This window comes from Ochotona princeps, chromosome 24 (genome assembly GCF_030435755.1).
Source record: "Ochotona princeps isolate mOchPri1 chromosome 24, mOchPri1.hap1, whole genome shotgun sequence".
NCBI lineage: Eukaryota > Metazoa > Chordata > Mammalia > Lagomorpha > Ochotonidae > Ochotona > Ochotona princeps.
This window is the reverse complement of record NC_080855.1, coordinates 32561253-32576552: the sequence shown is the minus strand read 5'-3', so window position 1 is coordinate 32576552 and position 15300 is coordinate 32561253. Positions and strand designations below refer to the sequence as shown.

The 15300-nt window shown below is 42.6% G+C and overlaps 1 protein-coding gene across 1 annotated transcript in view; it reads left to right on the top strand.

Moving 5' to 3' along the window:
• LOC131483155 (S-adenosyl-L-methionine-dependent tRNA 4-demethylwyosine synthase TYW1-like) overlaps nt 1-15300 on the top strand; it is a 143087-nt gene that overhangs the window by 62022 nt on the left and 65765 nt on the right. The gene's annotated exons all lie outside the window — the stretch shown is intronic.

Genomic DNA, 15300 nt, shown 5'->3' with positions numbered 1-15300 from the left:
AATTAAATGGTAAGAAATTGAAGTTAAAACGAATAAAGTGAGTGATAAAGTGTAGTAAACTATATTTTAAACACACTGAAAAATGCTAGTACTAATTATGAAATAAGACCAATCATCGATAGTAAAATTAGCAATCGGTAGACTGAAAAAACTTATAAATGACTCTTACAAACACACGAAGTTGCACCTCAAGTGAATTCATTTCTTAAGGTCTTATTTTGGAAGGCTACTTGTATGATATCTATTAAAATGAAAAATGTGGATACACTTTGAATGAACAGTTCTTCTCTAGCTCTATATCCTGAGACCTACGGCCAGATGCATCAGAATGTCTGCAAGGTTATGCATGATGGTAACGAATAATTCCCAAAAACTGGAAGCAAAATAAATGTCCACCGGGGAGCTCATTGAAGCAATTATAGTGCTTGCGTATGTTTAGTCGTTCTGCACTTGAGTATCTGGGAAGACAGGACCTTTAGCTGTGTTATTTGAGCTTTTCTGTATGGCTCTTATTTTTTAGATGCTCACTTGTCTTATTTAGAAATGTTTAGTATACTTATGTTATACTGATTTTTAAGGTACTTACTTAGAAATTTTTTATTTACTTGTTCACGCCCCAAGTGGCCCCACAAACGGGGCTGGATCAGATTGAAGCTAGAAGCCAGGTCTCTCCCCTAAGGACAGGAGCTCAGAAACGTGGACTGTTCTCTGCTGCTTCCCAGCTTCCTTCCCAGGGAGCTGGATGGAAAGCACAGAGCAGCCATGTACAAGGCCCAGAAGAAGCTCCTGGCTTCTGATCGGCTCAGCTCCCGCCATCGTGGCCGTTTGGGGAGTGAACCAGTGGACAGAAGATCTTTCTTTCTCTATTTCCTGCTCTCTGTATCCCACCACTCTATAAAATCTACCTTTCCAATAAAAAATAAATATATATTTTAAAAGTTACCATTGGAACTTGAGTGATGCAGCAATACTATTGTAGATGTTGAAAAACCCCAGCGGAGAGAAGAAACCTCTTAGTGGGTTAGAGAAAACAGGCTCTGGGGATGTCTTATGTGCAGAGGTTTTCATCTTGAGCTTGCATTTCATCAATATCACATGTATTTGTTAATCTTAAATTGTTGAACTGACACGTGAAATAATCTCCCAAGACTCAACGCTGTTGATTACTCATCTTGAACATGACCTCTGTTTGGTACAGTGGTTACTGAAACACTCCTTTCATATTCCATCTCCATTTTTTATTTCTGTTTCTGTTGTTCCTCCCCCACTGACACAGAAAAAAATGTTCAGTCACCATGTCTGGTGGAGGTTTCCCATTCTTCAGTAAGTGAGCGTCGTGGCGGCATGTCGCCCTGTGACCTCAGCCACGCTCCTGAAGACCTGCAAAACCTTTGCCTCCTTCCCTGGTGAAGGGGATAAAGAACAGCTTCCCACTGCCCCATTTGTGCTTCCGAATTCAGTGGTATCACACGTGACGGTCTTCACGTGTTGTTTGGCACATGGGCTCCAGTAATGTGCAATGCTGTTGTTAATGAACTTACTTCAAGCTGCAACAGTAACCATTTGCCCCCTTAGATGAGTTCTGAAAGTGATTCAAGGTTTTGGACACTTTGTTTATACCATAATCATACCCAACTTGTAGTTCCTGCTTGTTGGTTTCGAGTCCTATGTTAGGCGAGAGGATATAATTACGACTAGGTTGTGGTCACTGCCCCGCCAGAGGAGCCACAGTCTTCGGACGCCAAAGAGACAGTTTCAGCGCAGTGCAACGCGCTGGGGTTCAAGGTTAAACAAGCGCTACAGGAGCGTTGGGAGATGGTGGGATCAGAAAAGGCTTCCGGCAAGGGGTGATAGCTGAACTGAGTCCATTTGTTTTTGTTTTATTTTTCATTAAAGACGTATCGGCAGCAAGAGGGAGAGCTCCCATTGGATGGTGTTCTTCCCAGAGGGCTGAAACAGTCAGGGCTGGAAGCGCTAGGTCTTGAATGGCAGATCCTGAGCCACTTGAGCCAATCACTTCAGCTTCTCTGGTTGGCAGGTGGCTGGAGCCAGGAATCAACCCATGTCCTGTGACATGGAACACCCAGAAACAGCAATAAGAGTAGAGCTTTGAGATTTGAAAAAAGTCTGTGTGACAAGTTCAGTAGTTCACTTTTTCTGGGCTCTAAGAGTGTGTGTGTGTGTTGTGGTGGGTGGTAGAGCAGGGTGAAAAGAGATGAGAAGGAGGTTTCCCAGCTATGGTAAAACGATTAATACACATGACTCTGAATGTGAGCAATCCTTGCAGTTATCCACAGCTCATAATGCCTGCCGCACGCATGGGCTTTAAAACACTGTTAAAATAATCCTGTAATTCTAAAAACAAATCACTTCAGCAGAAGCTGAAAAGGTGCTTTTTGATGTACTTATATATATTTTTTACGCTTAAAAACTGTTGAACAAAAAGTGAATAATGAGTGATGAATGTTTTCTAGTTTTGATTAAAAACAAAATTTTTGTCAAGATTAGAGAGAAAAAGCAAGTTATGGTGTATTTTATGGATGAAAGTTTGCTACAATTTCGTACAGCTTTTTAGAGCAGCACTACATCATTTATTAGTAAAAGTTTCTATAGCTTCATGGTCTAAATAAATGCATAAAATACTATATATTTGAGAAGCGTGACTTTCAGGGCCCAAAGCTGCTGCTGCTGCTTCTTCTCCTTCTCTTTCTTCTTTTTTCTTACATGAAACTAGTTGTGAGTTAAGGTCAGCCATGAGCAGTCTGTGACTTGAATAATAGTGATAACGCCAATTATTCAAAAAATGAAAAATGGGGCCCAGTGAGTTAGCCTAGCAGCTAAAGTCCTCACCTTGTAAGGGCACCAGTTCTTTTTTTTTTTTTTTTTTTTTAAAGATTTATTATTATTGGAAAGCCGGATATACAGAGAGGAGGAGAGACAGAGAGATCTTCCATCCGATGATTCACTCCCCAAGTGAGCCGCAACAGGCCGGTGCTGCGCCGATCCAAAAGCCGGGAACCAGGAACCTCTTCCAGGTCTCCCACGCGGGTGCAGGGTCCCAAAGCTTTGGGCCGTCCTCGAATGCTTTCCCAGGCCACAAGCAGGGAGCTGGATGGGAAGTGGAGCTGCCGGGATTAGAACCGGCGCCCATATGGGATCCCGGGTGTGTTCAAGGCGAGGACTTTAGCCACTAGGCCACGCCGCTGGGCCCAATGGGCGCCAGTTCTAATCTTGGCGGCTCCACTTCCCACTCAGCTCCCTGCTTGTGGCCTGGGAAAGCAGTCGAGGACAGCTCAAAGCCTTGGGACCCTGCTCCCACGTGGGAGACCTAGAACAGGCTCCTGGCTCCTGGCTTCGGATCGGTGCAGCTTTGACAGCTGTGGCTGCCTGGGGAGTGAATCATCGGATGGAAGATTTTCCTCTCTGTCCCTCCTCCTCTCTGTATATCTGACTTTACAATAAAAAAGTAACTCTTCTTAAAAATGAAAAATGGTTTGAAAGACCTGTCTGTAAGTTAGTGTCATTTTATGTCTCCTTTGATTTTTGACTCATACATCATCCAATTATCTGAAGCAACACCTGTTCCAAGCACAGGCCCCCAGTGCTTCTCGAGAGCTTCCAGTATCTTGGCAGTGTCTTGGCCAAGCACTTGGGGTGTCTTGCCCTAAGCTATGAGCAGGGAGTTGTTTGGAAGTGGAGCAGCGGCCGTATGAAATGCTGGTATTATGGGCGATAACTCTACCTGCTATGCCCCAATGCCAGCCACTGCAGGCTAGTGAGTAAATTTGCCTGCAAATGGTGTTATAAATATCCATATGGCCCCTGGCAGAGTAAGGGTTCTTCATCCCTGCTGGGTGATTAATTTGCTAACAAAACACCTGTTTTGATTGAATATCAATGCCACTTAAGGCATAAAAGTCTTTTAATACAAAGTTTTAAAATTGACGTTATAAGAGCAAAATAGATGTTTATTTTCCCCAAAAATGTAGTGCAGCATATTAAGCAAAACACTGCAGGGGAGTCTTTGGCTGCTGCCCCAAGTACCGTCAGGAGCAGAAGCGAGGGACAGTCAAGCTCACCTACTGTCACAAGGGGGTTTGCTTCTTGGTGGCAGTGATGCTGACAGAGGCCCCTGCCCTGTACTGAGCAGCTGCTGTGGAGTGGTTTTTCATTGTTAGATCAGGAAGTGGAATTTTACCTGTTTCACCACTACCATGACCATTGTTCCGCATGTGGGTGTTTTATTCTAAAACGTTTCATTTTGAAATAACTCTCAGGCCTGTCGCGATGGCTCAGTGACTTAGTCAGCCCCTTGCATCATCTGGGATCCCGTATGGGGGCTGGTTCATGTCCCAGCTGTTCCATTTCCCATGCAGCTTCCTACGTGTAGCCTGGGAAAGCAATAAAGGATGGTCCAGAGCCTTGGGACCCTGCACCTGCGTGGAATCTCCTTGCTCCAGGCTTTGGATCAGCTCAGCTGCAGCCATTGCGACCATTTGGGAATTGACCCAGTGGATGAAAGATTTTTCTCTCTGTATTTCCTGCTCTTTATAGAATCTGCCTTTCTAATAAAAACAAATAAATCTTTAAAATGAAGAAGCAGGATAGCAGCATAGGGTACAGACACGTTTGATATGACGGATACTTTTTAGACAGGGTGAAGTACAAGAAGCAGATTACAGGGGAAAATGGGGGTCAGGCAGTAAGCAGGTGGTACCTGGAGACCCCCTGGACAACAGGGAAGCGGTGGTGGCAGCAGAGCAGTGTTGCAGTGGACCGAAAAACCCATCAGCGATCTGCTCGCGGCAATTCAGACTCCGGTGATCCAGGCTGCAGCAATCCAGGCTTCGATGATTCAGGCTCCTGCGATCCCTTTCCAGCGCCAGCCAGATATCCAGCAGTGGCCTCTGCTTGGCTCTTGTGACAGCCAGGTGGGAGCCTGGGTCTGCATGGGGAGCTCGGGAGGTGAGTGCAGTCTGGGACCTGCCACTCGCACTGGGTGATTTGAGCCAGCTGCAGGCAAAGAAAGAGTAGGAGACTCAGGGTCCTGTCTTGTATGGAGAGGCAGAGCATGAAGTCAACTGAGCGGCCCTGAGGAGGCTCGTTTCTGGCTGATCACATGGGACTGATGCAGTGGGGAAGGCAGTACCAGCTTCACTCCCTGGAGGGTCTGTGTGGTCCCTGGAGCTGAAAACCAGCAGCCCCAATTCTCCAGCAGCGTCCCACCTGGCGCCATCTCGTATAGCAAGGCAGCAAGTGTGGATTTCAAGTGAAGGCCCAGAATGGGCTTGTTATACTAACTGATTGCACTGAGCTGAGCCCACAGAAAAAGCAGCGCCAGCTTTGCAGCCGAAAGGGTCTGTGTGGTCCCTGGAGCTGACAGCTGACGGCTGACTGCCCCCTGATCTTTGTTGGTGCCCCTTCGGGCGCATCTTGCAAAGAGAGGCAAGAGCTCCGAACATTGATAAACTGCAAGAAGAGGAGTGGTAAACTGCACATGCGCTAATTCAGCAGCGCTCACTTATCAGTGTCAAGGGACCAGGCACCGTCAAACTGAAGGGAAGACAGCTGAGCTGCCTTAGAACTAAACAGGGAACAAAATCACCTCCATCTTACAGCACTGCACAAGCTCCACAGAAAAAAACAAAAACAACAAAACAAAACAAAAAACAGCCCCGGCAAGGCACGCCACCAGCTCCACCCAAAATAACTGCAGGAGGCACTCAGAATTATTGGTCAGCAAGTGTAAACAAGATCAGTGCCACCTACAAAATCAGTGCCGCTGACAAAACAATTATTCAGGACAATTGTGTTTTCCAAATCCAGGGCACTGATTGAACATAAAAATCAACTTGTAGACCTGTAGGTAATCATCTTAGAGAAGATTCCATCAACCAGCATGGCAATGACAAAAGGTAAAAGACAAAGGTACTATGAATGTTACTGGAGATTCTCCAGCAAAGGAGCAACAACTTGGCCCACTCTCAGAGTTAACTGAGGAAGACATCCAGAAAATGCGGGACACAGAATTCAGAAAACACATTACAAAGCTCTGTAACATCAAAATAGTTCCTGTAACAAACTGGGCAAAGGAAATGAAGACATTTCTCAAAAACAACAACAACAAAACAAAACAGATTCAAATGGCTAACAGACATATGAAAAGAGCTCAGGGTCCCTAGCCATTAAAGAGGTACAAATGAAAACCAGGTTGAGATACCACATAACTCCAGTGAAATTGGCCTATGTTCAGAACTCAGCTAACAACACCTGCTGGCGTGGATGTGGGGAGAAAGGCACCCTCCTTCACTGCTGGTGGGAGTGTAGGCTAGTACAATCAGTGTGGAAATTAGTATGGAGAGTGCTTGGAGAATTGCAAATAAACCTGCCATATGACCCAGCTTTCCCGCTCCTAGGAATATACCGAATAGAAATGAAATCTGCATATTGAGAAGGGGATCTGTAATCCTATATTTGCAGCAGTACAATCTACAATAGCAAAGACATGGAAACAATCCAGAAGTGTGTCCAAAGAAGAGTGGCTAAAGAAACTGGTACATCTACTCCATGAAATATTATTCAGCTATTAAGAATGAAACTGGGAGAATCAAGATGGCAGAACAGGGTAAGGACACGTTTACACGGACGGAAAAACATTTAATCAGGATGAAGCAGAGAGGACATATTCCAGGAAATAGGAGAGGACAGAACAACGGCAGAGGGGTACCTGGAGACTGACAGACACAGGAAAGCAGCAGACACAACAGTGTGGTGTGGCAGTGACTATAATCCAGCGGCATTCAACTAACAGCAATCTGAACTCCGCCAGCAGCCAGAACTCCACCAGCAATCAGGTGGAAAGGGACGTTTACTGGGAGTTTGGGAGGTGAGCCCCGACAAAGAACTGTCCATCCTGCTGGTCCATTTGATTTGACCAGGAGTAGAGACAGAGCAGCAGATCCCAGTCGGGCAGTGCGAGAACATGGTGGATTTCACAGCCCAGTCAGGCCCCTAGAGACGAATTGGGCACCATTTTCCTTACAAGGCAAAGGCAAGGGAAAGAATTAAACATACACTGAGCTGGGAATGAACTCATTTTGACTTAGTGAACTGCAGTAACGCGGCATTCTACAGGTTCCACCCAAGACAGGTATGGGTAGCCCTCAGACCTGACGGCCAGCACATATAAAAAACTGTAGTGGTGGTATGTCAGGTGCCATTTTGTACACTGTGGCAAATGCTTTAGGACTGCAGGGGACAACAGTGAACTGCGCATGTGCTAAGCTTGTGAGAACTCACTGAGTTACTGGATTGCACTGGTCCCGCAGGAAAATAATACCAACTGTGACATCATACGAGGTCAATATAGGTCCATGTGGCACCCAGACCTAACGTATAACAGGTTCCGACAAGATCAGCGCCACCAACAACCTAATTATATAGGACACCTGGTGTCTCTCTAATCCTGGGACTTGCTCCAACTGGAAGTGGGAGAAAGGTTGCAGAGACAATGCTGCAGCCTCAGCACGGTATCACAGGAGGTGGAGAGTGGTGAGCCAGGAGCCAGGGTAGTGGAGACCACGGTGGAAATCTAACATAAGAACCCAGACCTGGAACTCCCTGGAGGTTGTGGCACAAGTGACTGCAAGCAAAATGTTGTGTACCAATTGCAACAAGTAAAATCATACTGTAGACCTGTGGGTGACAAAGCTTAGAAATCTGCCCCAAGGAGAAGACTCTGTTAACCAGAAGTGCAATGACCAAGAGCAAAAGAAGAGACAAAGGCACAATGATTATTACTGAAAACTCCCCTGCAAAGGAGCAAAACCCTATACCAACTTCAGAATTAACTGAGAAAGACATCGAGAAAATGGGGGACACAGAAATCAGAAAACTCATTTTAAAGATTCTGATCAAAAATAAGAAACACATACAAGAGTTTAAAGAATTTAAGGAAGCAACAAAGCAAATCAAGGCTCATATATCAGAAATTAAGAACACAGTGGAGCAAATTAAAAGTACAGTGGAGAGTCTCCAAAATAGAATGAAGCAAGTAGAAGAAAGAATCTCAGAATTGGAAGATATTTCCTGTCATCAGAGAGAAGCAACCAAAAAGCTGAAAGCAGAGCTGGATCAGGCCAAAAAAATTTTCAAGAATTGAAAGACACTATTAAGAGACCAAATGTAAGAGTTATGGGAGTCCCAGAAGGTGCAGAAAGAGAAGCTGAGTTTGCAAATGTTTTAATGAAATAATAAAGAAAAATTTCCCCAATCTGGAGAAAGAATTGGGAAACAAGATCCAGGAGGGGCACGGAACTCCCAAAAGACCTGATCAAAAGCGATCTTCACCAAGACACATCATCAAGCTCTCTTCAATTGAACACAAGGAAAAAGATCCTTAAATGTGCACGTGAAAAAAATCAATTGACATATAAAGGAATGCCAATCAAACTCACAGTAGATCTCTCACAGGAAACTCTACAAGCAAGAAGAGAATGGAGTGATATATTCCAGATTCTAAAAGAAAAAAATTTTCGGCCCAGGATAACATATCCAGCAAAGCTTTCTTTTGTCTTTGAAAATGAAACAAAATTCTTCCACAGTAAAGAAAAGTTCAAAGAATTTGCCTCTTTCTTTTTTTTTTTTTAAGATTTTATTTTTATTACAAAGTCAGATATACAGAGAGGAGGAGAGACAAAGAGGAAGATCTTCCGTCCGATGTTTCACTCCCCAAGTGAGCCGCAACAGGCCGGTGCACACCGATCCAAAGCCGGGAACCAGGAACCTCTTCCAGGTCTCCCACGCGGGTGCAGGGTCCCAAAGCTTTGGGCCGTCCTCGACTGCTTTCCCAGGCCACAAGCAGGGAGCTGGATGGGAAGTGGAGCTGCCGGGATTAGAACTGGCGCCCATATGGGATCCTGGCGCGTTCAAGGCGAGGACTTTAGCCACTAGGCCATGGCGCTGGGCCCTAATTTGCCTCTTTCAAACCTGCCCTACAAATGATACTTCTCTTGGCAGAGAAGAGGAATAGCACCTACCAAAACCAAGGGCAAATGGGAAGAACATCCCAGTAAAATAACAGAAGACTAAACCAATGAGCAACCTATTCCTAAAATGACAGAACCAAAGTACCATCCATACATATTAAACTCTGAATGTAAATGGCTTAAGCTTAATCAAACATCATAGATTAGTAGACTGGATTAAAAAATAAAACAACATCTATTTATTGTCTAGAAGAGACACACTTCACCAACAAAAATCAGCAGAAACTATGTCACGTAAGTTTTGTTGTTTTCTGTTAGTTTCATCTCTTCAAAACACTTTCTTCTGATTAAATCATTCAATGACACATAGATCACACAGTAGCATCATTTTCTTCAAGAAGGTTCTTGACTTTCATTTCTTCAGCTACACATTAGTCATTTATTAGCATGTTATTTAACTTCATGGTGTTTTAATTTCTTTTTTCTTCCTGATGTTGGTTTTGTTTTGTGGCTTTTCATTTAAGGGGATGTATAGTAGCTGTGTAATGGAGACTGTCATATCTAGTAACATGTTATTTAACTTCATGGCATTGTAACTTTCTATTTTTCTTTCTATTTTTGATTTTGTATTATGACTTTTCATTTGAGGGGATATACAGTAGCTGTGAAATGGAGACTATCATATCCAGATGTGAGGATACAATGTAGTATGCATCTCTACTTCTAAAGATAGACTTACAATGAAACTGTTTACCATATCTTGACAATAGGATGCTGGACTCTCTGCCATTGTGCATGCCCGCAATGATGGACATATGACTGTGTATGAAGAACTATATGTTAGTAATGATATAGTGGAACTAGTTGGGGGACGGTGTTAGGGAGAGGACAAGGGAAATGCCAGGAGCCTAAGGAACTGTAATAAAATGTTAAAAAAATTTTTAAAAGATTAGGTGGGGAAAAAAAGGAAAAATGAAACTATACTATTTACAACTAGGTGATCCCAACTAGAGAACAGCATGTTCCATGAAATGAGTCAGTCACAATAGAACAAATACCATATGTTCTCTCTTAAATAAGTAAACCAGCATGGAAAATGTAACTTCAATAATCCGATCCATACTGTTTTTTGTTTGTTTGTTTTTTTGGTTGTATCCCATGTGTTCTGATGCTTTTTATTTCAGTTTTGTTTATTCCAAATAATTTCTTTTCTCTTGTCGAATTGATCACTGGCTCATTGATCACATGGTATCATCATTTTTCCCAAGGGACTTTTGTGTTTCCTTTTTGTCACTCATGTGTTGGTTACTCCGTGGCACATTTTTTCATGGTGCTGTAATTTGTTGTTGTTGTGGCTGTTCTAACTTATACCAGTTGTTGACCTTGTTTCATGGCTTCTCAATTATGGAAATGTGCAGTGATGGAGTACTGGGGTCTGTCATATACAGATGTGGGGGTATAATGGAACATGCATGCCTGCTTCCAGACGAAAGATGGATTCCCAATGAAACTGTTGGACATGTGTAGACAACGGGATGCTGGACTGTCTGATATTGTAACAACAATGTTGGGGTACACTTAAATAAGAGACTGATAGAATTACGATTCTTTATGAAGGACTACACCATTGTAGCAACATGGGGAAAATCTGTCGGGGGCGGGAGTTTGTGGGGGAATCCCAGCCTATATGAAATTGTACCACATAATTCAAAATTAAAATATATGAAAAAATGAAGGAAGGAAAGGAGGGAGGGAGGGAGTCTCAGGGAGTTTCAAGTTGATGTGTGAGACATTTCAGTTTTTCCTATTTAAAATAATGGGAAATATGCTTCCTTTGGATTTTTTATGCCTTTTTCAGATTGCATGAACAGATTATAGTTCTCAACTGTATTAACATTGCTTGGTATGGTTTCATTATTTTAAATTAGCCACTAGTATGACAGTTCCTGAAATGTGTGGGGTGCACATTCCCTTACGATCATTTGTTCTGAATGTCTTCTTGCCAACTACAATATTTTAAATTGCCTTTCTCAAATTTAGAATATTCAGTGCAACAGTATTTATATTCTATTTTATTAGCTTTGTAGTATTTATGTAGATGTAAGATTGAGAGAGGCATGGCACATGCAATGTTGTAATCTTGTTGTATGTGTAACTTTATCCCCTTTGGAACTTATTTTTCCAGTGTGTGATACAATCTTGCCCTATAACGTCCTCATAATGATGAACGGCCTTCCTCTAAAAATTGTTAATTCCATTGTATTTTTATGATGTCCTCTTGTGTGTGCATAAAATCTAATATACTAGACTGTAAACAAATGTTAAAAAATATCTAAACTGTACAAACTGCATTTACTCAACAAATATTTATTGCACATTCACAGTCTGGTAGGGAGTTTTCCCGACACTGGAGATCACTGAATAAGGTAGATAAAGTACCTCTTCTCTGCAAGGAGACACAGAAAATAAATGAAGATAAAACATTCATAGGCTCACACGATGTGGTGAGACCAACAGAATTGTAAACAAAGGCCAACCACTTGGCAATTCAGAAGGGTAACTTTTGCCTAGTGTTAGGGAAATGAAGGAGAATCGAAACTATCGTTACAGATATTAATAAAACAGTAGAAATACACAACACTATCCAGAAATGAGCCACAGATGAATTATATAAATTGTTCGGATTCCAATTAGATGCATATATTAACAAAGACGCCCCTTAGAGTGAGTAGGTAAATCAGGTTAGAGGTTTTTGTTACTTTTAATGTCACAGACACCTGAATCAGGAGCTGATTCGGTGGCTTCACAGTGTTAGCAGAAACTCAGGTTGCTCTGGTTTTGCTTCGACACCCAACATAGCACGTTCAGGCTCGAGTTTACTTTGTGGTTCTTTAAAGACTGCTGGAGCTCCTGCTATCGTGTTCGCATTCCAGCTGTCATTTTAAGCAGACAGCACAAGGAGAGGTAGAGGAAGGGCATGTTTTATTTCTTGTCAGATGATTTATATAACTCTTCTTTTTATAACTGTTGGCCAGAACTCAGTCCCTTAGTCACACTATGCTGGAGGGAAGCTGGAAATGGTACAGTTTGGGCTAAAGTGTATTGAGACAGCCAAGTAGCTCTGGCATCTTACAGGATGAAAGGGACAGGTCATCTACCATCAATACAATGAAGCATTAAATCCAAAAGTTAAATGAGTAACAGCCAAAATGAACCTATAGAACATAGGAAGAAGGGAATAATGAAGATAAAAGAAAAATCAAGAAACCCACATATATGATGTAGAGGGAGGTACAGATGACTGTTACCAAAGAAATCAGCATCATTTGGTGGAAAGAAGGGCAGATCGCAGTATGTTTGTAAGAGAGCAAGTGGCATCTCAGGGAGACAGAAGGCTCTGGGATTTTTGGGGGGAGGTGTTGTTTGCTGCTTGAAGTGTGGGAGGCTTGAACATGTAGGTAGGAAATTGTAAGAGGCAGTTTATCATGAACTACCTCAGTAGAGACATGTTTTGTATCTAATTCCTAAAATAACAATTTCACCGATGCTTCAGGATTCTTGAATTATTATGATACATGTGTCTATCCCTTTATGCTTGTTCAGCCAGCTAGCTGTTAAAAAAAGGGAAAATAGTGTTGGGGAGCGTCTGGTTCATACATTCCTGTTAGAGTGTCTGGTCCCAATTCTGGCCCCACTTCACACCCTGGAAGGTTCCAATTCTGGCTCCCTTCACACTCAGCTTCGAGCTGACCATCCCTACATCCAGCAGGGAGTAGTTCATGTCTGCCACCTGTGTGGGAGACCAGGATTGAGTTCCTGGCTTCTGGCTTTGACCTAACCCAGCGCCAGTTATGGCAGGCACCTGCAGAGTGAACCAGCAGATGGAAGATCTTTGTCCCTCTGCTCTGAAATAAAAATGAAAATAATTTTACAAAAGAAGGTTAATCCTGGACAACAAGTTGAAATGAGACATTGGTTTTTAGAAGTAGTCTTAGCTGGCCTGGGTGCAGGTTTTCATCTGGCAGAGAATTGGTGTAGGGGACACACCAAGGGTGCTCTTAGTACTCTGAATGGTACAGTCAAGCAGCATCTTAACTGCACTCCGTAGGTGCCTGCCACAGTTCAGAAATAACAATCACTTTCAGTTTATTTCAAATGATATTTGCTATGGAATCTCACCCATTTACCTGTGGTCAAAAGTATTAGAGGGATGGGCCCGGAGCGGTAGCCTAGTGCCTAAAGTCTTCGTCTTGCATACGTCAGGATCCCATATGGGCACCGGTTCTCATCCCGGCGGCCCCACAGCTCCCTGCTTGTGGTCTGGAAAAGCGGTGGAGGATGGCCCAAAGCCTTGGGACCCTGCACCCACGTGAGAGACCCAGAAGAAGTTCCGGGCTCCTGGCTTTGAATCAGCTCAGCTTCAGCAGTAGCGGCCACTTGGGGAGTGAATCAGTGAATGGAAGATCTTTTCTCTGTGTCTCTCCTCCTCTCTGTATATCTGACTTTCCAATAAAAGTAAAATAAATATTTTTTTAAAAGTACTAGAGGGAAAATTCAGAGTACTAGATGGAAAATTCCAGGAATAAAAATTCATTAAGTTTTAAATTGAGGGCCATTCTAAGTAGTGTCATAAAATCTTGTTTTATCTCTCTCCTGAGTCATCTCTCTGCCACACACACACACACACACACTCTTATATATTATGGCACACAGCACCCCTCCATCTTAGTTGCTTTGTAGCCTTCTCAGTCCTCAGGTCCTAAAGCACTTAGTTTATGTAACAGTTGCCCTGAAGTTTGTCGATTCAGCTATGCCAGTGAGAAGCCATCAAGTTCTTCCTTAAGGTGAAAAGTTCAAAATTCTCAGCGTACCATGGGGAAAAAAAAAAAAAGAAACCATACACTAAGCTAGCTAAAGTCTGTAATAAGAACAAATCTTCTATCTCTGCAAATATGGAAAAAGGAGAAAGAACGCATGCTGAGCTTCGCTTAGCATGACAGCCAGTGAGTGAGCTAGAGTTCGTGTGTGTGTGTAAACGCCAGTACTACCCACAGTGTCCAGGATGGTGTCCCCTAGGTAAGGAGGTCTATTGTTAGCATAAATGAAAGCCATTCATATTTTTCAAGAGTGATCTGGGATGCAAAATGATTAAGATGTGCAGTCTTGGGTGGATATTAAAGGGGTCAACAGCCCCTCCCCAATCCTGCAAGACCAATAGGCAGTTTTCCTACTTCCAGGGAAATTTCATCCTTTCTACATTCCTTCAAATGGAATCATTCACAACCATTCATCTTACAGTTTATTTTAAACATTTTAGCCTAGCCATTGTTTTGGAGATTAGCACCGTCATGTTTGAGTTGTGAAAAGAATCATTTAAAGGAGAGGAGAATTAGAAAGAAAAATCAGAAGCTAATTTCTTTTGCTGTTGAAACCAGCAAGAAAGAAGCACTTTCCCAAACTGACATCTGGGAAATGAAGATAGTAGACACTGTACAGGTTCTATTTCATTTACAGTAATGTGAAGGTAACTTACTCCCCTGGTGTGGATCCCAAAGAAGCTACTATATTTAACAAAAACTCATTTGTCACCTTCACAGCAATAAAAATGGTATGCCATTAGTTCTTTTATAGTCTGAGATATTGGACTGAAATAAATACTGTTTATATTCAGGTCTTCGTGTCTTCCCTTCATCTAGCCACATAGTAGCAAAAGTGTGTTTCACCTGTGATAGATTAGAAATGTGGAAAATCACATGCATAAAATTCGTGCAATGTTTGGAGTTTGTTAGCTTTAGCGCTACCAGTTTTAGAGTCTGGTGAGATATTTTTCTAGCTTTGGAATTTTTGAAAAATGGGTGTTAAGCACCTAAAGAGTGATGTCATCCTTTCTTCCTCCAAACGTGACCCACATCACGAGCTCCAGGGAGACGTGGTCCAGAAACATAAGCAAGCCTTTGTGTGTTCTTTCCTCATGCTTATCTGTTGAGTGTCAAAGCTAACCACATAAAGATTCCTGCTACCAGAAAAAGCATTCTTCCTCTTTTCTCTCTTGGCTCATGATGGGAAATTACCATCTATTGACTTTATCTGTTTTGAAAATATCTGCTGTGCCGGACTTTGGAAAGCACTGATGAATCCTCAAGCTGGGGGTTCATTTGTGCGATTTTAACTCATCGCAATGTGATGAGTTTATAACTCATCACCTGCTTTTTTTGTTTGTTAGTTTTTTTTTTTTTTTCAAAGTAAAGGCAGTGATTACTTTGGCAAAGGGTTGCCATTTTTGGGAGGTTGTTAAGACTGGAAACCAACTTTG